Source organism: Callithrix jacchus, chromosome X (assembly GCF_049354715.1).
Source record: "Callithrix jacchus isolate 240 chromosome X, calJac240_pri, whole genome shotgun sequence".
NCBI lineage: Eukaryota > Metazoa > Chordata > Mammalia > Primates > Cebidae > Callithrix > Callithrix jacchus.
In genome coordinates, this window is record NC_133524.1 from 104,943,876 (window position 1) to 104,969,674 (window position 25,799).

The following is a 25,799-nucleotide window of genomic DNA, read 5'->3' on the forward strand; positions in this document are numbered from 1 at the left end:
TAATAGAAGTCTTTAGGTCTGCAATTTAATTCTGCTTTCTCTCTCCTCTCTTTCAGAGTCTCTTAAAATATTAAACTTCTTTACTACAATGTTAAAGACTTTGGCCATAAATCACATAAAGATGGTACTATCTCATTACTCATTTTAGCTTAGAATAGATTAAATTATCAGCATGTTAGTAGTCACATGCAGATTTTCATAGCCCACTTATTTTTGTTCTTAGCTCAAGACTAGAGCTGCATCTCAGAGCAATGATAAAAGGAATATGCTTTCTATGTGGGGTCCAAATATAGCATGGTGAAACTGCTGCCTCATCTCACCTGAACCCCAGAGAAAAATGCCTTTTGCAATTTACAATATAGTTTCAGAAAATCTCTTTTCCAGCTCCCACTGTGAAAAAGGACAAAAGAAAAGGTCTTGCCTTCTGTTTCTTGAAAAAGGCCCACGTATGTATGTATGTATGTATGTATGTATGTGTATGTGTGTTTAAATATAAATGCAGACATAAATAACAGATAACTTTCATTTCTTTATATAGTAATGAATTAAGTCTTTCACTCATGTTGTAAACGTTTACCCAAATGTGGCATTTGCCTACTATTTTTTTCATGATCTAGTTTTGACACAAAAAGTTTCGAGAGTGGTCAAATGTATCAAGAATTTTCTTTAGCCTTTCAGACTTAATAACATCCTTAGAACTTAGAAGGTGATTTCCTATTCCACACTTAATGACAATATTTCTCTGTGTTCTCTTGTAGGATTTATAAAGGTTTTGTCTCTTACATTTAAGATTTTATTATACCTGATGTATATATATTGTGGTGTCTCATATGCAATGTAGATTTCAGTTTTTCAAAATTACTACTCAGCTATCTCCAACAAAGCTGATTTAAGATGCTACCTTCACTATATATTAAGTTCATGTATATCTTTAGATACGTGTGTGAAAATAGCCATTTCTTGAGTCCTTAAAAATGTATGCATCCTTTGACATAGTAATTTTATGTGTAGTTATGTTCCCTAAGGAAAATAAGTAAGTATAAAGCCTCAGCTATAAAAGTGTTAACCACAGTATTATTTTCAAGAAGTTAGGTTTAAAACAACCTAATATGTGTAACAATAGGAGAGTAAATTATAATATATCTATTTAATATGATACAATGCAGTCATTAATAGGTGATGTATAAGGCTGTCAGGGAGACGAAATGAAATATATTTATGATACTGCTGAATGAAAATAGGTTACGATAGAATCATATCTACAGTATGATCACATTCCTGTACATTACAAATATATACACACACATACAATCTATTGGAAGGATATAAACTGAAAAAGTTAAAGAATGTGGAATTATAGGTAGTGTTACTTTTCTTCTTTATTCTTTTCTGCATTTTTCCATTTTTCTACAATGCAGATATATTATTTTGTAATCAGGAGATTTTAAGTATTATTTTAGCTAAAATAAAAATTTGCAGAGTTTACATGTTAACAGGGAGTAACCAAACTGAAAACCAAGACCTAAAACTCACAGCTTATTGCTTTTAAAATGTTTCATCCACTATGGAGGTCAAGTGAATTGCCAGGAAGTTATCCATCTATTATTGTGTGGAAATCTCTCTACTGAGATGGGCATATTTTTTCCTCCTTTAATCTATTGATATGGGCCAGGCGCGGTGGCTCACGCCTATAATCCCAGCACTTTGGGAGGCCGAGGCGGATGGATTATGAGGTCAAGATATCAAGACCATCCTGGTCAACAAGGTGAAACCCCGTCTCTACTAAAAATACAAAAATTAGCTGGGCATGGTGGTGCGCGCCTGTAGTCCCAGCTACTTCGGAGGATGAGGCAGGAGAATTGCTTGAACCCAGGAGGCGGAGGTTGCGGTGAGCTGAGATCGTGCCATTGCACTCCAGCCTGGGTAGCTAGCAACAGCGAAGCTCCGTCTCAAAATAAATAAACAAACAAACAAACAAACAAATAAATAAATAATCTATTGATATGGTAATTTGAATTTATGTATGTCTTAATGTTAAAACCACTGTTATATTTATGAGACAGGTCAAGATAGATTTTTCCTTTTTATATCCTACTGGATTTCATTTCCTAATATTTCATTTAGGATTGTTACATTTATGTTCATAAAAGAAACTGGCCAGTAATTTTCCTTTCTTGTTTTGCCATTATCTTTTTTTCCCCTTAAAGTTATACTGATCTCATAAAATAAGTTAGTGGTGTACTCCTACTTTTTCTATTCTCTGGAAAATCTGTACAAACTCTGAGATAATCTGTCTCATAAAGGATTGGCAAAACTTTACAGAATGCATTTCTCTAATCATTATTCTTTTAGGAATTTACCTATTTTATTTTAATCAAAATTAATTGGCATAAAGTTGTTTGCAACATCCTTTTATTATATTTTCAATATCTAGAGCATCTATAGTTACATCCTCTTTTTAATAACTGATATTGATTATTTGTGACATTTTTCATTGCCGGAGGTTTTCAGTTTTATTATTCCTTTCAGAAAACCAACTTTGACTTTAATGATCCTCTCCACTGCATGTTTGTTTTCTATTTAATTAATTTCTGCTTCTAACTTTTACTTCAACATTTTAGGATTGTTCTATTTTTATTTTTCTAACTCATTAAGTTGAAGGCCTATATCATTAATTTTTAGTCTTCATTTTCTTACTATAAGTATTGAATGCCATACATTTTTCTACATACAAATTTCATTACATCCCACAAGTTTTGATGTAGAGTATTTTTGTTATCGGTCAATTCTAATATTTAATTTTTTATAGTATTTATGTGTCTTTTCAATGTCTAAATGCATAGGTATTTTGAAAATTATCTCTTTGTGGTTGACATCATGTGGTTATATAACATGTTCTAGAGGTATGGATTTCTTTAAATTTTGATGTAATTTGCTTTAGGGCAGAATACATGCTCAATTTTTATGTATGTTCCATATCTGAGAAGAATATGTATTCTCTAATTGTTGGGTATAGTGTTATATAAACATTTACTATATCAAGCTTGCACTTAGGTTGTTCAAATATTGTATATCTTTGCTAATTTTTTATCTGCTTGAAGTATTCATAATTGAATGAAGTATTTAAAAATCTTCCTCTAAGATAGACTTGTTATGTTATTCTTGAATTGCATTAAATTTTTCATTCCATTTTGACTGATAAGTGATCTGCTATCAGTGTAACTATTGTTCCTCTATAAGTGATCTGTCTCTCTGCTGTTACAATCTTCTTTTTCTTGATGGTGTCTTAAAGTTTCATCACAATGTATATATGTTAAGAGAATAGATTCTCTCTCTCTCTCTCTCTCTCATTGTTTTGGTATATGTTGTATTTCCTGAATTGAGGATTCATATCTTTAACTAATTCTGAAAAATTCTCCATAATTATGTATATACATAGTGCCTCTCCTCAATTACCTCTATTCTCTCTTTCTGGGGCTCTAATTCAATATGAGTTAAGTATGTGCATCCTGTATTCCACGTCTCTTATTTTTTAATATTGCAATTCTGTTTTTCTATCCCCATTGTAGATAATTCTAGAGTTTTCTTCTAGTTCTTCAATTCTCTCTTTATTTTTGTTTTTAACCATTCACTGCATTTCTCATTTTAATAAATACATTGTTCCTCTAGAAGTTCCATTTAGTTATTTTGGAAAATTTGCCTTCTAACTCATATTTGTCATATTTGTCTCTTTTTGTTTGATAGCTCATCTTTGTAATATATCCCTAGTTTTTTCAATACATCATACATAAATATTCTAAATAAAGCCTTTAGGGATATAAATATGCTCATTATTATTTTTGCTGATTTCTGTTTATGGTGATGTACTTCCTCAGTACTTGGCAATCTTTGATAATTGTGAATCAAAGATCTGCTTCATAATCTGTTGTAAAACTGTAGATCTAAGTTGGGAATTTTTAGAAAATATTCTTGTCTATTTGTACTGGAAGGGAAGGACATTATCAGTCTGGGACCTTTTGCTCTGGGTCTTAGGTTCAGAGGTTCCTTCCTTGTGCCCCTCAACCTTGCTGCTATTCCAAGTCTTAGCAAATTGAAAGCAGAATTACTATAAGCCTTTCCCCCTAGGTGTAACTCCCATATTTCTGGCACCTTGATCTTGAACTCAGCCTCCAATAGTGTGAGAAATACATTGTTGCCTTTTGTAGATTACTAGGTCTGTGGTATTCTGTTATAGAAGTGCAACATAGACTAAGACATCTCATTTTACTAAATAATAATGACTACTTCACTTTTCTCTTTTAAAATATTTAAGTCCTACTAATCTATTCCTGTCAGATAATGATAAAATTGATTATCCTTATATGTTTGACTTCCAGGGACTTATTTCTTCTACTGATAAATTCTAAACATGATATAAATCTTGTTGTTTAGTTATTAGAGCGGCATGGAGGGGTAACAGAGGACATCACTCACAATATACAAATTATCCATAACCTTGGTTTTAGAAGGAGCATTGACCAACATCCCTGTGGAAGTTTCGATTTGTAGAAATTTCATCCTTTAGGAATGTTAATTTTCAATTCATCTCATGTGTTATATGTAATCAGTCAAATGGTTAAATTGATCATTCTAAAACATACATTAAGGCAAATGGCTTCTAACTGTTCATCTAATCATATTCAAACTCAGTAGCTAAACATTTAAAAATCTATCTTACTTGATCCTGCTTCATGTACTCAATACCTCATTTGGCAGGCATCTCCTAACAAATATGTATTCCAATTTCCCCTCTGTTCTTTCAAGCTTAGTAATGTATGATGATTTAATGATTCTGGAGTGAGTGAAATAGAACTAAACCACCATATATCATTGCCAAGTTTTGAAATTGATTTCATCACTTTCTTTTCATCAAAAGTAGAGTCTGAGCCAGATATTCATCTTGAATAATTTGTTTACTATATTTAAATCAGATTTTTAGCACAATGGTTGTCAGACTTCTCTTTTTAAACAACAGCAACCACATCTATCCCCCACAGAAAACAAACACACAATGGAAAAAGAAACACATACATGCAGGAGTAGAAGTGAAGCTGTTCCAATTAAAGCATGAGTGAAAGATTGCTCAGCCTATTCCTTGTCCCCTGTACCTCCTCAGAAACCTGGTACTTTGAGAAGCAGTTTGAAATTTAGTATCATCTTTCTTTTCTTCTTCTCCCCGAAACAGAGTTCTTCCTCTTTCCCCAGACCGGAGTGCAGTGGCATGATCTTGGCTAACTGCAACTTCCATCTCCTGGGTTCAAGCGATTCTTGTGCCTCAGCCTACAGAGTAACTGGGACTACAGGTGGTATACACCATGCCGGGCTAGTTTTTGTATTTTCAGTACAGATGGGGTTTCGCCATGTTGGCCAAGCTGATCTTGAATTCCTGACCTCAAGTGATCCTCCTGCCTCGGCTTCCCAAAGTGCTGGTATTACAGGCGTGAGCCACTGTGCCCAGCCAGAAATTCAGTATCATAGTTAATTAGGTTGTAAAGTCCTTTAGGTCAGGGCCTTCCTATATTTAGTGAAATCAGTGAGGAAATATTTGTTAAATGTTTATGTTATGCCTGGACTCCATTATCAGATCTCTGTTCTTTTCATGCTACATTTTCTCCTACAGTAAACCCATCCATTCCCACAGTTTGTTTCAACCACCATCAATATGCCCATCATTCTATATCTGGCCCAAACCTCTACCAAATTGCCTTATGATTAATTTCACTTGCATGGACAAAGGGAGAGCAGGCATCTCAAGCTTAGGTCCAAAACTGATGTCAAGTCTAACTCCTCCTAAATTTCTTTCTCTTCCACTGTCATTGACATCACTAAACAGGAAATCTAAGGTAGACATTTCTTAATAATTCCTCTTAGTGCACCCCATGTGCACTAAATTATGAAATCCTGCCAATTTTGCCTCCTATTTATCTCTTTTTTTTGTGTGTGGAGACAGGTTCTTGCTGTGCTGCCCAGGCTGGAGTGTAGTGGGGTGATCTTGGGTCGCTGCAGCCTCGACCTCCTGAGCTCAACTTATCTTTCCACCTCAGACTCTTGAGTAGTTAGTACTACAGGCACATGCCACAATGCCCAGCTAATTTTATTTTAACTTTTTTGTAGAGAAGAGGTCTCACTGTGTTGCCTAGGTTGGTCTCAAACTCCTGGGCCCACACCATCTTCCCACCTCAGACTCCCAAAGTGCTGGGATTATAGGTGTGAGCCACTGCACTCACCCTTTGAATCTGTTTTTTCCACTCCACTTCTATGATACTGGACCTAGCTCCTGACCCTATGTTAACCCTTTATGTATCAGACTGCTTAGGAAAATTGTCACCCAACATTTTTACTAACCTTCCAGTATCCACCCTTAGACTAGAATCTTCTAATAGATCACTATCACTTACATGATAAATTTCAGGCTTTTTATGTTATCCAAGTTCCTCCTTGATCTAGTACCTGTTTATTCTGGACTTGTTTTTCATCACTTTCTACCTGGCACTTCATGCTTCTCTAACATTGAACTACTTGGAGTTTTCCACTTGCACCATGCTGGTTCTTGCCCTGTTTACTTTTTACTTTTTAATTTTTGTGGGTACATAGAAGGTGTATCTTGCCCTGGTTTTATCCTCAATGCAGCAACCTCTGCCTGAAATAGTCTTTCTATCCTCACCACTTTTCCGGTATAACTCCTATCTATCCTTTAGGATATCCCACTAATGCTGCTTTAGGTGCTTCCCTGTTCTCTGCCTTTATAACAAACTTTGTGTATTTCAATGATATGCAATCAATGTGGAGGAAATTTTTGTGTGTGTGTGTCTGTCTTTCTTGCTAGAATTTTAACTACTTGAGGGTAAGAAATGATGGGGCAATGGTGATATAATTGTGGAAGGAAGGAAGAAAGAAAGGAAAAAGGGAAGCAAGAAGGTAAAATTCTCTAATTTTTTAAGCAATGATAATCTAAATTTGTTTTCTAGAACATAAGGACAGGTTGTATTAACAGCCAACTGCCAGAGTTTTAGGGCATCTGTGATTTTACTACCAGAAATCTCAAGTCTGGGAGCGAATTATGTGTAATAGAATGGCTTTGTTATGACTGCTAATGACTTTTAGATGGTTGCTAAAAGTGACTTTTATAACCAGAAACTGTCAAGTCTAAAATAGAATGTTTCTTGCCTCTCCCTTGAGAGATTAATGCTAAATTACTAACTTGCTTTTTTTTCTTCAGAGGATATTAAGGCCTTCAAAACCTGGAAGTTCCAACTGAGAAACTGAGGAACGCTTTACCACCAAAAGATTGGGACCCTTGATTCAGGGGATAATTTTTAAAATTTATAGTAATGTTGGAGAAAATGTAGAGGGAGACAAAAAGAAAATTTCATTTTAAATGGAAAAGTAATTAGGGGTAATAGTAAGCTTCTTTAAAATCTGTAGACATGAATCTATATATAATCTAAGAAATATTTTTTGAGCATCTGCTGTCTCAGGCACCAGAAAAAAATACACAGATAAATAAAATAGCCACTGCTCTGAAAGAGCTCATAACCTACCAGGCAATCTTTGCAGAAACTTGGTCAGACTTCTACACCAGTGGTTTCTAAATTGTGTACTACAGGAGCTAGAGTTAGTATCTGATAGAGATGGGCATTTAAGATTAAGCATTTTACAATATTGTTAGATAGATTGGAAAAAGTGTTTCCCACCAAACAACGAAGATGCAATGAGCTAAGGAATCTACTTACCAATTTTTCTTCTGTAAGACTTACGGAATTCAAATGGACATTGTTGCTGATGGTGGAGGTGATCACGATAGTACCAATTAGTATTTACTGATTGCTTATTTGTCAAGCATTCTGAAAAGTCTGCCAAATTCCTCAGAGACTTTACATACAATGTCTTATTTAACCCTCAAAACCCTCTGAGATCGGTACTATTATGATTTCTATTTTACAAACAGGAAAACCAAGGCTTAAAGAAGCTAAGTAGGCCAGGTGGAGTGGCTCGTGCCTGTAATCATGGCACTTCGGGAGGCTGAAGTGGGAGGATTGCTTGATTTCAGGAGTTCAAGACCAGCCTTGGCAATATAGTGAGACTTCATCTCTGTAAAAAATTAAAAACTTAGCCAAGTATGGTAGCACATGCCTATAGTCTCGGCTACTTGGGAGGGAAGTTGAGGTGGGAGGATTGCTTGGGCCTGGGCAGCAGAGGTTGCAGTTTGCAACAAGCAGACATCAGGCCACTGCATTTCAGCATGGGTGATAAAACAAGACCCTGTTTCAAAAAAAAAAAAAAAAAAAGAAGAAAGAAAGAAGCTAAGTAGCTTTTACAAGTCTACACAATTTTTTTCTGTTATTATTCTTTAAAACTACGGATCACTTATTAAAACAACGAAAAATCTGTAGCCATTTGCACCTACTACATCTATGTGAATTTTTCAACACTGTGTAGAAAAAAAATTCAGAATTGAACTATACACCAATATAAGATTACAACTCTCATTCTTAGTACCTAGTTTCATTCTTTTGTACTAAAAATAATATATAAATACCATGCATATGAACCTATGAAAAATTTCATAGTAATAAAATATGGCTGTGTTTGGTGGCTCACGCCTGTAATCCCAGCATTTTGGGAGGCCGAGGCAGGCGAATCACCTGGTCTCGGGAGTTTGAGACCAGCCTGACCAACATGGAGAAACCCTGTCTCTACCACTAAAATTACAAAATTAGCCAGGTGTGGTGGTGCATGCCTGTAATCCCAGTTACTCAGGAGTCTAAGATAGGAGAATGGCTTGAACTCAGGAGGTGGAGGTTGCAGATTGTGCCATTGCACTCCAGCCTGGGCAACAAGAGTGAAACTCTGTCTCAAAAATAAAATAAAATAGTAAAATATTACTTTCATATACTTTATGTATTGTGATTCTGTATATGACTTCACTTGGATACAAAAGGGTATGTTGCTGTTCAAAACTTTTAAAAAACACTGGTCTAAATAATTGAAGGAGTAGACTCAGAAGTGAAAAGAGATGCAGCCTAAATGAAATATTCAAGATTTTTGACCTCCATACCTGATAACTTTGCGGTTGTAATGCTTAACTTTTAAACAGGTTGTTCTTGTATAAGACAGTTACCTTGGATAGAAGCTACTTAGCCTGAGTACATGAGGAGATGAATCTAGTAAACTGCTCACCCTAAGCTATAGCCAACAGAGGTTCCCAGAAACCTTTCATAATGGCCAGGAAGATAGAAGGTTATTATTTATAATAATAATTATAATAATGAAACTGTGGTGTTGAGAACAACTAGCAGCAACAATCAAGTGACTACTATGCTAAGTGATTTAAAGCTGTTATCTCACTTTTTCCTCTAAACAATCCTGAGAGATGAGTACTATTACTTTACCAATACAAAAATTCAGGCTTGGATAAGTTTGAACAGGTAAAGTCACTTGTGCAATGTCTCACTGCTAGGAAGTGGAAGAGCTGGAACAGAACCCAGGTGTGTCTAACATTACCTCTTGTGCTCCTAACAACTATGGCAAAGAGCAGCACCATAGAAATCAGCTATGTAAAAGCTCCAATATGCTGTCCTTTTAAATGTAAGACCTTCAAAAGTAGTAAGAAAAAATGGGAAGGCATCAGGCAGAGAATGGGTTGGATGATGAATGTCTTGCTGAAAGCTATGCCCCTCTCTAGGATAACAGTGGCACTATATGACCAAGGGTGGAGCATGGTCTTCATTTTTTCATTGAATGACTAATGAAATCTTTTCCAACAATGTCTTCCCTAAGCTGGGCATGATCAGCTCTTCTGTTTCTCTCAAGCAGCTCATTCCAGGCTTTCTCTTGAAGTCTTCCCCAGAATCCTCCTCCCATCATCCAGGAAAGGATCCCTGGGGAAGGTGAGAAATTAAAACTAAAGAATTTCTCAGGGGACTATTAAGCAGTAGGTCTGAGGATGTTTGGGAAGTGATCAGTATATTTCCTGAATGTTCTTATCTCCAGAGTAGTGCCAAAAGTCCTGGAGCCAGTGAAATTCTCTCCAAACTCGGTCTAGCAAGCCTAACAATGAAGAAGCCAGAGGAAAACATGATTATATTGCCACTAAGTCAATGACTCTTTTATCACTCCTTAGCCTTCATGATTTACAATACTCTGTTGTCTTCAATTTCCTGATTAATCACTTACACATTTATTGAACACCTACTCTGAGTAGAAGTACTTTAGTGGGTGCACAGGAAAGGACATGTTAAAATAGTTCAGGCACTCAAAGAGTTTTTTCATACAGATAAGAAGGCAGACATATAAAGCAGATAAATAATATCCTAGATTGCTGGATGGTTGGCCTTTACCATGTTTTCCAAGTTAGACTGATGTACACTTTTCTAAATTAAATAAGCACATATTAATAACATTTGCTGTTAGGTAATAGTAGTTTATGGATAAAACGTGACATAATTGAAAAATTTCAAAGTCGGGAGATAACTTTAAGGCTATCTCTAGTCAATTTCTTTGGAAGAGGGATTGGGCATATCAATTTAAAAATGATTTATCCCCTTTCCCACCAATGTTTTGGCCATAAGTACATCATTAATATCATCAATTAATAAACGTTTCATTGACAACTGATTATCACCATTTTAGAGTACACAAAAGCTTACTTTGCCCCTTCCTCAGCAAGACTCCAGCCATTCATGACACTTAGGTACCCAATATTTCCATTTTTCTCAAGTGATATTTTCACCAAGAACTCAATTTCCATCTTAAATGAGTGGCAAATGAGTATTATTTTTAAAAGCAAGCTTAAACAGAGAATATTTACTCCTTAACAAACCCTGCACCAGCCTACTCTAGGATAACAATCATTTCCAAAACTTTTAATAACTGTTATCTGTCTAGACATCAACTCATAGGAAGAAGGCAGAAATGGCTGTCAAAGGGTAAAACAATCAACATCTCAAAGATGAAGAATTTGGGCACAGCAAAGGTAAATGAAAAATGAATAAACTGCATTTCAATATGGTGATTAATGCACAGAATGACAAGATCAGAGGTAGGCCAAGGCAGGCAGTAGTTAATGTCTTCTTTTAAAAATCTTGCCAGTAAATCATAATTACATACAGAAATCATAATGTCTTTTGTAAGAGCTACTTTTCACTTAGCAAGTGGACAATGCCTTAAAAATATAAGGAAACAACAGGAAAGACTGATGATTATGATAATAAGTTTACCCTTTAATTTCTTCTAGATGCCAGTTTATAGGAAGAGGTAAGCGATTTTGTCTTGTCTCTGATAGGGAAAGAGGGAGTCTGAAATAAAATGACTTTCAAGTTGTGTGGGCCTGTGTACATATACACTAGCATGTGGGAATGTGGCTACAACTCTGTGAGATGAACAGGACAGATACTGTTATCTCCACTTTATAAATGAAGCAACTCAAGAAAAGTTGAAGCAGTGGCAGGGCCAGAAGTCCCTCTAGTTGGTACCCAGTGAGTTTTTATTATTCCTGTCCCCTTAAAACTGAGGGTTAGATAAGGGTACCAGGTCATCTATTAATTTAATGTATTGAGGATATTATAATGTACAGCAGGAAAAATGGAGAGTGAGATATACTTCAAGTGCTTAGAACTGTAATTATCTTAGACTCGTAAATCCAGGGTGCTTGTGCATGCCAAAGTTGATGCTTAGAATGTTAACCGTTATTAGAAAACCTGGAGGCATTTCAAGTGCATCTCTTTAGTTTCATATTTTTTCCCTCTTGTGCTATTTGAAAGGAGGGGTTGCTCATTGTTGAGGATAGGGGTGGGATCAGAGGGAAGAAAAAGATTTATGGAGACTATGCAAGGGAGGTCATGGAGTGTCTGTTGTGTGGGAGGCTGCATTTCACAGGCTAAAATACACATTTTCACAAAAGCAAACCTAGATCTTACCGAAGAGAAGCAAGAGATAAACCTTATCAGAGAAAAAGAAAAGACACACAGGAGTAACACTGTGTTTGTTTTAATAGAAAAGCATGAAATATGTTTTGGGTTGCATCCAAAACGCGTGCTCAGTAAAAGGAGTGAAAGATAGTGCCATAAGATTTGTAGGCTTATCCAGCTTTCCAAAAACAAGTATTATATGTAAATACTGGTTTATTACTACTCTCTATAATTATATTAGTTGGAGGATATGGCACAACAAAGGACAAACTAAAATTTATATTCTCTCAGAAATATTTGATATATCAGTATAGTTCACTGGCTTGAGTTCCTATATCCCTCTCACTGGAAATTTGAACAGATAGTCTCTCACACTTAACATGTCTAAATGTATTGTGCAAAGAAGCGCTCTACTAAATCTAAGACTGCCATAAGTTCATAAAGAATGAAGGCATGTAGGTGAGAGGTAAGGGTGCATCATTGTCATCATATGTCATTTCAGGGGGCATTCTCTGTTTGTAGGAGATCTGTAAAGCTATCACTCCACTCTACTGATGCCCTCACTAAGTTGACAAAAATCACTGAATGTCTTTGTCTCTCCTGTTGCCTTCCAGTACCCAACCACCTCAGGCACCAACTTCACTGAATGAAGAGGGAGCCTAGTTAACACGGGAAAGGTAGGATTCTGACAGCCATTGTATAATGAACCAAGTAGGTACACAGCTGCCAGCTGAACAATCACTGCATAACAAAGGCATTTCCCTGACCCAGGTGAAAACAAATTTAATTTCAAATTCCAGCTAATTCAACAAAATATTGGAAAACACACACAAAAAATAACACAGCCTGGAGGCCCGTGTAATTGATTTGGGATATGCATGCCAAACAATCAAAGGTAAGGAAGTGAATTTCTTTCAAAAGGTCTTGTTAGTCATTGCTCTACAGTCTATATCATTTGTTCTTGTTTGAAGAAAGCTGAAGGTTGGTAATACCTTACTGTGGAATTTGGAAGAGTAGGTTATGGACCCTTAATGTTTAGTATTCTTAAAGGCACACGGCAGGATTGCTACACTAGTTAGAGTAATATAAAGTAAAAAGGCTTTATGTGGTGCTAGAGAGTTAGCATCACAGTCTCACAAAAAATTAAGCTACAAAAGTGTGAATCTCCAAATGAGAGTACTGATGCTACAATTCAGGTATAAGATGATAGATTTAATCGTAACATATTTTAAAAGAACGAAAAGAATCTGTTGGATAGAATTGAGCCAATAGTTGTCTGGCTTACAGAGTTAATCATAACACTTGTCGCTAGTGTCATTCCAGACCATCTGAGTGATTCAGCATGTTCTTTAGGACCCCCAAAGGAAAAGAAAATCTGACAGGTCATCAGAAGCATTTCTATGCTTCTAGCAGTATTCAGTCCATTTCCACTGTTTTTCTGGAAATAGGATGTGCTGGGCTTGCCTAGCTTTTAGACAGTCTAATCAGAATTGGTTTCCCAGCCTTGGTCAATGGCACTCTGAAGGGTCACAAAGACTGAAGGCAATGTAGGAGTTAAACATCTATTACTATTGGTTTTCAGACACAGTGTAGATAATATCTGGTGGTTCTCAACTGTGCAGAGCTTTTCAGAACCATGACATCCTCAAGAGACACTAATTAAAGGTTTTATTCTCTCCTCCTGTCATTTGTTACAAAATGCATGGGTTGAGGGTTAGCGAAATTCATAGAGACATGGCAAGTGCAGTGTATGATGGTTTTTAATGGAACTCTCTAATCAAACCTCTGAGTTGTGCTCAGTAGTCAGTGACTAATAGGTTGAGGAGGAAAAGATTATATTCAATCTGCCTGTTAACTAAAAGACTTTAATCAATTTCATAGGAAAATGCTCTGAGGCAGAAATAAATATAATAGGGCAGTAATCTAAACTCTCAGAAAGCTTGATACCATTTTGTACTTTCTGTCTTGGTACACACAATTGGGAAGATGTGAATGCTGAGACCATTCCTAAGTATAATCTACATAAGTGTTGAGGAAGAAGAGAGTCATTTTGCTCAGTGGACCCCACATGTCCTTGGCTATGAAGTATTGAAACCGAAATCTCCTAATATGGTCATATTTCACCATACCAAAACATCTAGAGAGCCTTGTTGAGGGGTTATGGCAAGTCTGTGGGTTCAGAATCTTGTTCCTCTCTCTAAAAAAAAAACAATGAAGTCCTATCCCTGGCTGGGTGTGGTGGCTCATGCCTGTAATCCCAGCAGTTTGAGAGGTTGAGGTGGAAGGATCACTTGAGTCCAGGAGTTTGAGACCAGCCCTGGCAGCAGAGCAAGACCTTATCTCTCTATAAAAAAAATGCTGAGCATGGTAGTACACACCTGTAGACCTAGCCACTCAGGAGGCTGAGGTGGGAGGATCACTTGAGCCTGGAAAGTCGAGGCTGCAGCGAACCGTGGTTGTATCACTACATGCCAGCCTTGGCAACGGAGTAAGATCCTGTCTCAAAAACAAAAAGAAAAAAAGAAAGAAAAATCCAACTCCTAGCATTCACCATGTTTCACTGGTAAAAACAAAACATGTCTTTGAACCATATTAGGACCATGGATTACCAGCTCGTAACAGCTAGTCTACACTATAGTTATTAGAGGATTTCAGAGAAAAGTAAGATTAATGGAGGACAGAGCAGTCATAGTACAATTTGTGGAGGTAGTGCAATTTGAAAGTATCTTGGCAGATACTTTTCCCTTCTCTTCAACTAATTCCTTTAATGTAAACATACTTTTAAAAGTTCTATAAATATCATCCTCTACATACCCACCATTCTCTATTAGCAAATATCTATACATAGCTAAATCAATTTGGAATCAGGAAAGCATATCTCTTTCCTACCTATTTATAGAAGAATAAAGGAGGCTGATAAGCCATTCTTTCATGTGACAAATCAAATTTCACTTCCTCCAAAAAAACTTTCCTGTTTACCCTAGTCCCAAATGACTTCCTTCAATCACCCCAACTGGCTACTTTAAAACTTAATGCCTGTATTATTTATTTGGTTCACAGAGGAGGCTTGTATTAGAGGAAGAGGAATGTACTAGGTCACAGAATGGGCAAGAAGAACAGGCAATGAAGGATTATGGGAAGAGCAACTGATTCAACGTGTGACTTTGTAAATGGTTATTCTATCTGTTAGCCAGTTAATAACTTAATATCATTAAACCTCAGTCCCTTTCATCTACAAAATGGGTATAATAATGTCTACATATCTGATATAACTGGTAAGTAGTTCAATTCAGATAATATATATATAAATACTCTAAACACAAGTTTAAAGGAAATACCCTTATCATTCATCATTCCAACCTGTGAGAATGGGTTTTTTAAAGTTCGCTCTGGAAAAATGATCAACCTTTCAATTTACTAGTTACAAAAAGCAACTCTTACTATGTATTATTCACTGCTGCTAATAGCCTTAAATGATGAGAATTTATAAATAACACATTTTTGAGCTGCATACTGAAGATAAGGTTTATACAAAGGAGCTCTGAATATATTGTTCAGGCTTCACCTGGCAAACAACAACATTGAAGACCAAAGAGGGTAACCAAGTAAGTACAGGAAAAATAAAGTAGCTAGTAACGCTGAATGAAAGTGAAGTGGTTACCTCCAGGAGAATTTAGGCCAAAATACCTGCTATAGAACTTGAGTCCACAGATTTGTAGTCTCCATTGTGACTTAAGTAAATGTTTGGCATGGGTATTTTCCTAGCAACCATTTGTGTATTCCTTCCCATTCTTCTTCGCTGCTTCTCCTTACTCCCACTGACAAAGCAGTGAAGGTTTATTGTTAAAACCAGGAGATTCGGGCTTAGTCAGATATTGGTTTAAATCTCAGTTCTGCCACTTGCTAGCCTTTGACCCTCTGCAAATTATTTAATTTTTGAGTCTCAGGATTCTCATTTGCAAAATGGAATAATAATAGTATTTATAGCATAGAGTCTGACACACAGTGTATGCTGAAAAAGGACCAGTTATAATTGTTAGAGTAGAAAATACACAGTTTGTTAAAGCACTCCTTCAAAACTCACTCCAGTAGTATTCCCTGCTCCAAAACTATCTTTTATATTTTTAAAAACGACCTGAGTAAAATCCTCAGCAAAAATCTTTTTAAAAAATATATTTCCCACTAATGTGGAAATTACTTATATTTCCTAAACAAAAATGGAATTTAGGATCATGTCTAGGAGTATCAGTGGCCAAAGGGATGTATCTACAATAGTTTACTTTTAGACAGTGTGTGATCATTGGTAGGAAAATATTGGAGCCCTTCTGTATTAGGAGTTCCTAAGAAGATTTAGAAATTACACAGCTTAACGAATAGTTACATAGTAACCTACTGCAAGACTTACATGAAATTTATTATATTCTTTTAGCTCTTTATCCATTTAAGTATAAAATCTAACAAGCCAAGTCACTGTAGTTATTAAGTGCCTATGGTGCGCCTGATATGTTGGGTGTAGAAGGGCACAATCAATGAGGATTAGGATCTGTCTCCCTATTAATTGATAAACAAAGATGACTGTACTTTTCACACTTAAAGAGGAGTCAAGATTCAATATAACAGTATAGAAGGTGATGTGAAGAAGATTTAAACCATGATCAATTAAGAAACATTTGAGCCTCTATTCTCTCATCTAAAATTTGCTTAATACTGTATTTTCCTTTCTTACTTCATTGTGTTCCTGGCAGGATCAAATGAGATCACATGTGTAAAAGAGACTGTGTTAACTGTGTACAAATATTAGGTACTGATGAAGTATTCATACTGCAAAATGGGAATGAATGTTATAGCAGTAGCAACCCACTGCAAGATGGGAAACTGCCCATATGAACTGCAAGCAGATAAACTCCAGGAACTTCCACCAAAGCACATTGCCTGATATCAGCAGCACTACAAGCACACATGAAGGGGAAACCTACCACCATACTGCCTTTGGGTTGTTGTGAGGATGAAATAAAAAATGTAAATAAGGTTCTTAGTACAGTGACTGGCATATAGTATTATCATCATCCTTTTGCCACTGTTATCATATTAATAGTAATAGTAATCAATATGCATAGAATGGTTTGAACTATGATCTTGTTCTTTCACAGTTCTGGAGAAAGAACTGAAAGCATTAGTAAATTTCTATTCTGAAGCCAGTTTAGAAGCCTCTGACTGCCACTGAATAACCTGTGTATCAGTAGACTGGAGCCTTCTTTCTACCAAATTATTGTTCTGTGTAATGTAATTTTTAATGTTCAGCTCTGCATGAGAAAAATAAATTGTTGTAAATTTCAATGCTTATTAATTAAGACAAATATATATAGAGAATATTGTTTTACTTACGTAGTATGAAAACCCGGTACAGCATTCTACCTAGATTTGGAAACAGGTTTCTACACAATACGGGTATTTTGTTTCACAAAATTATCAAATAGTCTACATTCATCCCTTAGAGTGGTATTTCTCATCATACAGAGAACTCTGAGGAACTCTAGAATAGATTCATTAACCTATTTAAGAAACACTGACACAAGAAAGTTAAATCATATTATGGAAATGTTTTGATGATGCATTGACATTTTAAAAAACAAGTACTGGTAAAAGAATTCAACCTGAGTATAAGAGTGAACACTCAAAAAGAGTATTACCAGGTTGATATTAAAATAATGTTTCTTAAATCTAAGAAGTGTTAGATCCCCAAGAACACATTTGCAGACATTCAAATGTTATAGACAATAGTATAAGAAGCAATGGTGTTTTTCTAGCTTCTAAGTGATTTGATCTAACAAATAGATGTTAATAGACAGTTGTTGGCTGACTCCCTCTAAGAATATATTATGAAATTGGTTGCTATCTGTGGTTGAGCTATGCTAATAGTGTGAATATTTTGGATATGATTTTCAAGTGGTTTAAATAAATTCCCTTTCCTTGTGTAAAATCTTAACATTTATACCTGTGGTTGCCCTAGAAAGTGAAAAATCATTAAAAAACAGTTCACAGACATGAAATGCAAATGATGATAATCTTCATAAAGGTCTCATAGCAGATCGGCCACAAGTTGATAACGGTCAAAGCTCAGTGATAGGAACACTGTTTACTCTGCTTCGTTTTGTACAGAATTTTCCATGAGAAAAAACTCAGTCTGATAGTAAAATAACTGCAAGAAAGAACTCTGCAAGAAAATATTATGGAAAATGACTCCATCATCACAGATATGCCATAAGTAAAACTGGCTTTGACTTTGCACTAATGGCCAGTGTCCTCAGATATGTAGCTTTGTGCTTCTACATACAATAATGATTCTAGATTTGAGTGTCAGAAGAGTAGTGAAAACCACCTGATGACACAGAACAAACTATTGACACAATTCAGAGCATCATTCTAATAGTTTCTGTGTGGCATTCTTTGACAAGTCTCCTTTTCCTTAATCTATAATTTATATTATTGAATCCATAAAGAAACCTGATGATGTACACGTCCAATGGATCTTGGCAAAGATTTGTGGCACCTGCAGATATTCTGGACCACCCGTGTTACATTTGGTTGATATGTTGACAATAACTCTGTGTCTATATATTAAGATTTTGTTTTTATACAAGATGTTGCCCTTGTCATTTCTGATCTTTAGTGATAATCTCATTGGCTAGGACCTTCTCTTAAGCCTTTACTAACAGAAAATTTGCTTAAGACAGGAACAATTATTGTAGATCTTTACAGTAAACTATATATGAGAAGAACTCACAGCATGTCATATAAAATATAACTCCAAACTGAGGCAGGTTGACATAGTGTAAGCATAATACTGTCACTATGCTGTCACAAGGTATTGATTTCATGTTTAATTTTATTCCTGGAACATTGCCTAACATTCTAAATACTAGTAAGAAACAAACCTACAATAATACAATATATACAATGCCTTATTTTAGATTGAGCTGCAGCAGGGGTGGTGAAAGTTCTTATTTATTTGAGTCTTATAGATAGGATTATGTTATTGATTCATTCAGGGCCAGGTATTTGTTTGCTTTAAGCAAGAATAGACACTTGTTGGCATAGGAATCCCAAGAATCTGATTTTATTACATGCAATTCATCATTCAAAAGGAGGTATTTAAATGGAAAATTCCTTCTATTCAAGATTAAAGACCAGATTCTGTTGTTACCAATTGTCTCTGAGAGTAAATTACACTGCTGTCAGTTATACAAATTTTTAAATAATAGGAAATGGCATAATAAATATGAAACAGACTATGAGTCAGAAAACATGAATTCTACTTCAGGCTCCTTTAATACTACCTAGTTACAGACCCTTAAGCGAATCATTTAATCTCCTTGTTATGGTCAAAGGGTCACAGAATTATAGCCATTCTATTACCATAACAGTAAACAGCACAGTAGGGTAGGAAAAGTAAAAAAAAGAGAGAATTTTATTGAAACAAAATTATTCTAAGTTAGTATCTTTGTCCATCACTACAGCATACAACTGCAAGAACACCAAAGGGGTAGAAAGAATTCAAACTGAGCAAAAAAGACCACAATCTTGCATTAAACAATATAGAATGCAGTATGTACAAAAATTGCCATAATTGACAAGTTCCTCAGTTTTTGCAGGAGCAAGGGAACAGGAATGAGTGAAACCGAAGGGATGTGACTTAGTAAGATGTTCTAGGGAAAGCGACAGGGCTAGAGACACAAGAGATGTCTTTCTATAGGGCACATTAAGTGTGCAATGGTGTAATTAGGGCTGCTCACTGAATATCTTCAGCTCTCCACATTCAGGGCATATGGTAGGATTACACTTGATGTCCCTTAACTAGCCCTGATTAAAGCTGCCCAATGGTATATGAGAAAAAATGCCATATGCTGCCCAGAAATAATATATAATTGGTGATGCAGTATGAGGCCTCCAAACTCTCTTTTCTTTTACCATGATAAGCAGTGTTCTAGATGGTGGCTAGTCCATTTAGGTCCTAAAATGAAGACCCTGTAATGTCCCCCAGGTGACTCATTATAGACATGTAGCATAAATAAGAATAAACTTAGGTTATTCTAAGATACTGAGATTTGGGGAGTTGTTTGCTATGACAGCATAACCTACTCTATCCTGAGAAAATGAATGGCAGTTAAGGAGGTCAAGCACTGTGTCCAACAGAGGGCAAAGATAGCTTGGCTGTTTTCCTCCAGGCAGTTGAGCCTCAGGAGGGTCCTTGGTGCTTCACAGAGGCTTGTGGCTTAAAATATTGTAGGATTCTATTATGAATATGAACAAAACTATGTCACTGTTACTGGCATCCAATAGTGGACATTAAAATATAAAGAGGACAATTTGGGACTGGGCAGGCTGAGGGGACTGGTATAAACCCTTCTTCTCATTCTGTTCCAAGTAAACAGTGACTGAAAGTAATATGGGTTTTCAATGGTCCATCCAGAATAACTGGCCCCAACCCAGCTTGAAACAAGCAGGTGTCCTTCATAATAGTGTTGATGCTTTCATTTGTCAGTCTATTTAGTAGCAGAATGGACAAAAAGCTGAATAAACAAGTAGTGGAGAACTACGTTTTTACTTTCTGAGGTTCTTAAAGGTGACCAGGCTGATAGGAGTGTTACAAGCTTTAGGGGATGAATTAAATTGATATATCTATATAATTTAATGCTAACTAGTCTTTACTTAAATGATTTTCTACCGAAGACTCTACAGATTACTGATACTGTCTAACCAGAACTACTAGTAGTTATAAGGTTGCTAGTAGGCTAATGAACAGCACTGCAGGATGTTGAAGCAGTAATTTCTGGCTATCTTTTTGGCAAGATCTCTGTCCATTAGCAACATCTTGAAAAGAAGGGATAGAAGATGATGAGATGCAACACAGTGGTATGAAAATTAACTGCTAATAATAGCTAAACTTATTGGGTGCATACAACAATCAGGTGCTTTAGGAACATTACAGCTAATTTTCACAACCACGTGAGTTAAGTATTATATTTTCCAAATGAGGACACTGGGAGATATCAAGATAGTGCAGAAGCTAAGGGAAAGGAAAGAATATGGAAGGGCAAGTGAGCCAAGAGTAAGATTCCGCAGGTAGTTGAATGAGGATAAGGACTGAATATGAGCCATTGGATTTGGTGATTAGGAAGCGAACTTTAAAGAATTAATCTGAATAAACTGGTTAGAGAGAAAGCTAGAATACAAAAAGCTAAACAATAAATGAGTGGCAGAAAAGTATATGCACTAACTGTAGACATTTTTTTCACAAAATCTGGTACTTTGCATAGCTTACCTTTATCCATGTAAATCTCATTGAAGCTATGGACCTTTTCTATAGAAATGTCCATACACACATCAAATTCTACATATAATTTGAGGGTATTCATAGACCTACCTGAAACTAACTTAAGAATCCCAGTTTAGAAATGAATAACATACACCAAATTTAAGACGGTGGAGTAGGGGCCATGGGAGTGGTATGTAAGTGGTTTCATTTGTACTGTCAGTGTTTTACTTCTTAAGCTGGGTGGTGGTCATATAGGAGTTCATTATGTTGCTTTATGTAATATTTATATAAATGATTTTATAATTTTTTGTTGCCTAAAATATACTAATTTTTAACATAGAAAAAAATGGCGACATAGCATAATATCTTTGTTTGAAGAATGCACATTAAAGTATTTGAGGGTAATGTGGCATCATGTTGGCAACTTATTCTCCAATGGTTAAAAAAAAAAAATTGAGCTGCATGCTGTGACTCATGCCTGTAATCCCAGCTTATAGGAAGGCTGAGGTGGGAGGACCACTTGAGCCCAGGGGTTCAAGACCAGCTTGGGCAACAAAGCCAGACCTTGTTTCTACAAAAAAATGTTCAAATTTAGCTGGACACAGTGGTGGGTGCCTGTAGTCCCAGCCATACAGGAGGCTGAGATGGATGGATCGCTTGAGCCCAAGAGTTTCAGGCTGCAGTGAGCTATGATTATGCCACTGCACTCCAGCCTAGGCAGCAGAGCAGGACCCAGTCTAAAAAGAAAGAAAAAGGAAAGAAAAAATTTATGCTATACTTAAAACTATTCTGTAATTTCAAAACTGTTTCAAAATGTTAAAAAGACAGTAATAGACAGCACTGAAAGGAAAACAAATTGACAAACAAAAATCCATAAATGAACACATCCTCGCAAAGGAATAAAGGAGGGCATAACCAAACATCCAGAGGAAATGTATAGACAGATCCTTTCAAATATGGAAAGTAACTGCTGCTCATCTGACTCTAAAATGAAACATTTTACGTCAAAAAATCTTTTCCCTGCTGACTTATACTCTGAAAACTAAAAGTCCATGGACAAAGAAGGGGCCATCTCAACACCTTTGGCTATCCTAACCATTAGGTTGAATGGAAGCCTCAACCTACTCTCATGGTTTCAAGGACTGGAGAGTTTAGGCTGAGGGCTCAAAACAAGTGCTGAACATCAAAAGAGGGAAAGCTGCAGATCTCTTCTAAAATGACCATTGTGCCTTCCATTCTTCCAGTAGTCCTAGGTCGGGGTACAATAGAGGGATTTCACAGGAGGGAGAAAGAGAAGAATTTAGAAATTTAAGGATTGCAGCTGCAAACTCCCTGACACAGAGTATATTGTGGGAAGAGTCTCATCATTTCTCTAAGATATAAAACTCAGAAAATGGTTTTTTTTGCCTTTCATTTGCAATTTCTTTAATTCTTCAGACAACAAAAACTGAAAGTCTTACTAAATTTGATACCTACTATATGTCAGTTTCAAATCTTGTCTTCTAATTTTCCTTTGAGGGAAGAATGCTTATACAAATGGCAATAAATACATAGAAAATTTACAAGGCAAAACGTTATATGATGTGGTGGGATGTAAGGACTAGATTTGGCAATTGACCAGTTAAATGTGAGAAACATGCTTCCAATGGAAGAAAATCAAATGGTTGGCATCAAGTTTTTAACAAGATCCCTAACATCAACAATAATAATAGCAAATAAGATTTAATTAACACTTAGTGCCAAGAGTACTGCTATGAGTGTCAGGTGCATTATCTCATTTAACATGTGAATAACTCTATGAAGTTAATCCAATTATTTTACAAATGTAACAATAGGATACAAAATACTTAAAATGACTTCCTCAAGCACAAATAGCTAGGAAATGGCAGAGAAGGGTTTTGAACCTTGATCTAACAGTCTGGTTCTAGCACCTCACTTACAGTTACATTTCTCTATATGGAAACTCTTATTATTAATAACATGATTATTAAATGCACACACCTCGGACTTCCAACACCTACAAAGCACTGTACTGATTGCTATTTGGGGGAAATACTGACATGATCAAAGGGTCTTTTGCTCATTGTTCTTATGTCGGATAATTGCTTGTACATATAACTCCTTGTATCCTATATATCTAATATAGATATACTTAACAAGAGGCTACAATCTATCTTTTTATAATAAAGCCTTTCCTTTAAACACAGACTTTGCCTTTAGTTTCTTCTCTCTGTATACTATCCTCTTAAATAACCACTTTTATCTTCCCCCTGCTCAAGAATTTGTAACAACACCTACATCCCCAATCAAAGCCAATTCTTCCCTTTGCCTTGAGGTTAAGGCCTCCATAGCCTGACCCTGTTCCAACTGTCCATAGTAATTTCCCTTTACTCCATAATAATCATCCTGTGCTTTCGCTCTTTTTATTGTCTTCCACTCAACCATGTTTATTCCTGTTAGAACTGCAGTATATGGTTCTTTATAGGGTTCACTGCAAAAGAAAACCTGGTTGATGGGGCAGATGGGGGCTGAAGTCCAGACTGCTTACTTCTTACCAATAAGTGTGGCATGGCATGGAACTATGATTGCCTAGAGGAAGGAGTGCCTTTTTCTAATATCCTCAAAGATGCTATATGGGCTTGCAGCACTGCGATTCTTCATGTATGCTTTAATTTATGCTTTCTGATCAGCCTGTCCCTTCAATATTTAATAGGACTGCATTTTGAAAGCAAAGATAAATCATCAATCCAGATAAATTCAAATATATTTGTGTATTTACTTGTTTTTCTAGAAGTTTTCTGTAGAAGAAAACATGAAATCAGGGACGTCCTGGAAAATCTAGAATATATAGTATAGATATTTATTATGCATGTTCTACTATTTTATTAAGACCCAGCACAAATCTTACTTCTGTGATGCCTTCCCTAACTACAATCCATATTGACATCTTCCTCTTACGCCTTCTGTGGCACTTCATTCTGTCCTATGTAGTTTAATGACTCAATACCATATAATACAGCATTTTAAAACTGTAGAACTGAAATTGTGCTGTTTGAAATTTTGGCAGTTCCACAATATCAGATTTTAATTTCATTTAAAAAACACATTTAAGGCCGGGCGTGGTGGCTCACACCTGTAATCCAAGCACTTTGATGGTCAAGGCAGGCGGATCACCTGAGGTTGGGAGTTCAAGACCAGCCTGACCAACATGGTGAAACTCCATCTTTAAAAAAACAAATAAAAACAAAAAACACATTTTAGGCCACATGGGTAGCTTACATTGGTAATCCCATAAATTTAGGAGGCTGAGGTGAACAGATCGCATGTGCCCAGAGTATGAGACCAGGCTGGGAAATGAAGTGAGACTTCCATCTCTATAAAATGTACAAAAATTAGCTGGGCATAGTGGAGCACACTGGTAGTCCTAGCCGCTCTGGGAGCTGAGGCAGGAGGATGGCTTGAGCTGGGGAGGTGGAGGCTACAATGAGTGGTGATCGCACCACTGCACTACAGCCTGGGTGACAGAATGAGACCCTGTCTCAAAAAATCCATAAATAAATAAATAACATATTTAAAACCTGTAATATAATAAAGCATGCACCACTCAAATGGGTTTTATACCAAACATTAATGCATTGGAAACCATCACTGATTGTATTAATGTGTGCTGCCCAGTTAATTAACTCTGTGTATGTGTGTGTGTGTGTGTGTATGTGTGCATGTGTGTGTGTATGTGTGCATGTGTGTATGTGTGACACAGAGAGAGACAGAGAGAGAGAGAGAGAGACAGAGAGAGAGAAACAGTATGTGAATTATGTGTGCAGACCTGGAAATACAGGTTTTCTTGCTATTCTGTTTAACTTCAGAGAATCCTGAGATAGCAAGACAAAAAAGCCCTCACCCCATGATGTTCACTATTACTACAGGATTTTCTCAACACTGTCTAAAATAAACAGAAATAAACTGGAGATTAAGACTTCCACAGCTCTCAATTTCAGATGTTTATGTTAATTTCAAGCTCTTCCTTCTAGTAAGACTTTATAAATTAATGTTAACAATTGGAATTACTAACAAATACTTACATTGATATTTTGGAGAGGGCCTATAAGATTTCATCCGAGGGAAAAGGGGTCTACTGGTGTAAATTTTGAAAATGTTCTAATATAGTATACTGTTTTTCTTCATTATTAACATCAACCTCATATGAGCATGTTCTGGATATCTAGTTGCATGCTAGGTGCTAGAAGGTATTTATTCAACTTAGTCATATCCAAAAGGCAATATAAATCTCATGAATCTAAGGTTTATTCCATTCTTTAAGGGATCTGTTACATTCGAAATCAGAATTTAGAGATCTAGGCATTTTAAATTTTCTTTGCCAGTCCACTTCCCTTGGATATGGAAAAATGGTCACTCAAAGTTGTACAGAGCCAGGAAAAATATCACTAACATTTATTGTCTCCCCAAGAGAAAAATATGTCTCCCAAAAGACCAATTCAGCCTCAGAGCCAGAGGTCCCAGATAATTCTGGGAAA

The 25,799-nt window shown here is 36.1% G+C and overlaps 1 protein-coding gene and 1 long non-coding RNA gene across 5 annotated transcripts in view; one reads left to right on the forward strand and one right to left on the reverse strand.

The window, feature by feature from the left end:
• The window catches only part of COL4A6 (collagen type IV alpha 6 chain), a 285,194-nt gene that overhangs the window by 244,583 nt on the left and 14,812 nt on the right, over positions 1-25,799 (reverse strand). The window lies entirely within an intron of this gene.
• Positions 12,476-17,285, forward strand: LOC103790322 (uncharacterized). The gene is made up of 2 exons (XR_004738790.3): positions 12,476-12,625; positions 15,009-17,285. It is a non-coding gene; the product is annotated as an uncharacterized LOC103790322 (long non-coding RNA).